This window comes from Bombyx mori, chromosome 25 (genome assembly GCF_030269925.1).
Source record: "Bombyx mori chromosome 25, ASM3026992v2".
Classification (NCBI taxonomy): domain Eukaryota; kingdom Metazoa; phylum Arthropoda; class Insecta; order Lepidoptera; family Bombycidae; genus Bombyx; species Bombyx mori.
In genome coordinates, this window is record NC_085131.1 from 3,193,209 (window position 1) to 3,195,723 (window position 2,515).

General features: G+C 30.6%; 1 long non-coding RNA gene across 1 annotated transcript; it reads right to left on the reverse strand.

Annotated features, from left to right (window-relative positions):
- Positions 1-1,154: 1,154 nt before the first annotated feature.
- On the reverse strand, positions 1,155-2,128 carry LOC134201362 (uncharacterized). The gene is made up of 3 exons (XR_009976618.1): positions 1,903-2,128; positions 1,571-1,819; positions 1,155-1,462 (listed from the first exon to the last, which is right to left on the reverse strand). It is a non-coding gene; the product is annotated as an uncharacterized LOC134201362 (long non-coding RNA).
- Positions 2,129-2,515: the final 387 nt, after the last annotated feature.

Consider the following 2,515-nt stretch of genomic DNA (forward strand, 5'->3'; position numbering starts at 1 on the left):
ATAATTACGATTTTGACTATAGATTTCCGAGCAAAGGTGTTGTGAATGAATTGACTAATTTAATGAGACCATATTTGAGTGTAACGTCAAAAAGGTAAGATAAATTTTAACCATAAAAGTACTCGTTATTACAACTTATATTTGTTTATAGCAATAGCAAAATTATACCCAATTTTTGTTGTGTTACAAAATCACACTCAACAGGAATTCTATAATACTGCTGGATTGCCATGGTGCCTTAAATTACATTCATATACTAATACAATAACCTGGTAGGTTATTTACCTTCATTCTTATTATATACACACTGATACCTTTACATTTTATATTTGTGTTACAGATTCAAATATAGGAGACGAATTTAGAAATAGAAAAAGAGTATTTTGAATGTGCAATTTGTGTGCAATGCATCATTGATGTTTCAAAATGTTGTTGCTTGGTGGCCTGGGTCTACTCATGATGCAACTATAATTAACCATTCCGATTGAAAAGGTATTTCTTATTTAGGTGTTTATATGAATTTATGATTATGTTAATATGACACTACTATAATAAATTATCTACATATCAAGAGAACATTGATAACAAGGTGGACTTGGAAATTGCTATTTGCTTGCCGGTAGAGGCTATCCCCACAACCCTATCTTTTAACATGATTAATTAACCCACATACTCAATCGGAACGATTTAAAATGAATCGCATATTAAAACAAGAGATACTATAGAGAGGTAATCTTTTTTTTTATTTAAGAGTTTGTTATTCTGTATTGTAAAATAAAGTAAGCGAATAATGTATAATTTTCAGATGCATTGGTGTTTGTAAAAGAAGACTCCCTGTATTATCATTGAAAAGTAGATTAAAACTAGAAAATATGCAAGCTGTTATTATAGCTGCCATGCTGCATAATATTGTCAGGAGTATGAATTTAGAAGAATTAGAATCAGAAATTTCAGTCGCAGATACATACAAAATAATATAATTGTTCGTAACAATTTTCCAGAACGTACATCTGAAATACAACTACTTATAAATAATTGCTTCCAAAGATAATTTATAAAATAAACTCCAATGATAATTTGACTATTTTTTATTTTCCAAAATGATAATTACATAGTGGTTAGTACATGCAAGATATTTAATTTAGAATTTGTACATATACTTAAAAAACTATTTAACATAAAATTATTATTGCCTACTTAATTTATGAAATCCTTTTAAGTAATTTTTAATTTTTTAATCTAACATTATCTAAATCTAACTTAAGTTTTGCTACAACAATCTCCTTTTCTTCGTTTTCCAAGTCAAGTCTCTTTTTGGCTATTATATATTCTGCTAATGCATTGCATTTCTTTTCTTCCATCTTGTTTCCGCTTGGCTGTAAAAGTGTTAAAAATATATGTGACCTACAACAATGTGCATGCTTTATCCAAAATTTCATCTGCAATCCTTACCACCTACAGCCTGTAACAAAGAGCATAATTATTTCAAATACTATGTACGGCAACCTGAAGAAAAAATCATGTTTGTCAATGTGTTATTAGAGACAAACTATCAACTAATTATACTAACCTTACTAAGGTTGTTTCTTATGTTGCCGTAGCGTTCTTTAAGTTTTCCCATTTTTAGTCGAAGCTGCGATGGAGTTCATGGGAAACGACGAATCGACGAATTAAAATTACTTACAAGGGTTTGCCAAGCCTGCTGCTTCAATTTATTGTTTGTGGCATTTGTTGCCTTATTATTGATGTGTTTTTTCGCCGCCACAAGTTCTGCTAGAATCATCGTCTCATCTTTTGTCATGGCTGCTGCCTTTCTTGACTGAAAAATGTATATTTTCTAAACTTGAACTCAAAGTCTTCAAAGTAAAATTATTATTATCAATGTAGTTCGTAGATACTTACAGAATTCATTTTATTTCACTGTAGCTCTTTAATTATAAACACACTTAGAATTATAAACGAAAGTTTTAAAGCGTTTTGGAGGTAAGTCATCATCTAATATAGTAGGTAAACAATAGAAAAACAAACAAAAGAAACTGATCACTGCTTATTGGCAAACGGACTGTCAAAACGTTTCGTTTCATAATTTCGACTAGGATAAAAATAGCAATACGTCCAATTTAAAAAAATCTACATATTTTTTATTACTTTTTGTTATAAGCAAATGTGTTTATGATAGTCTACGATATGCTGGTTAAATTATAGTTATAATTTAGAATAAAATAAAATAAGTCTTGATCCTGATGTTGTTTCGTATTTGTAGTAGAACGAAACGTATCAAGAGGCTCGGATAGATCGGAGGGAAGATGCTATCTACTGTTGGTTAAAGAGAGATAGCACTTATCCGTGATTGTGAAACGCAAAATAAGGATAGATACGCTCTTGCTGATATTCGGCGATAGCTATCTATCCGTAAACTCAGATACGTTATTGAAAACGGCCGTTAATTGAAATCGTCCTATCTATCACTGCCGCGATGCAATCACGTGTTTATTCTGAAGAGTTGGACAGTCGG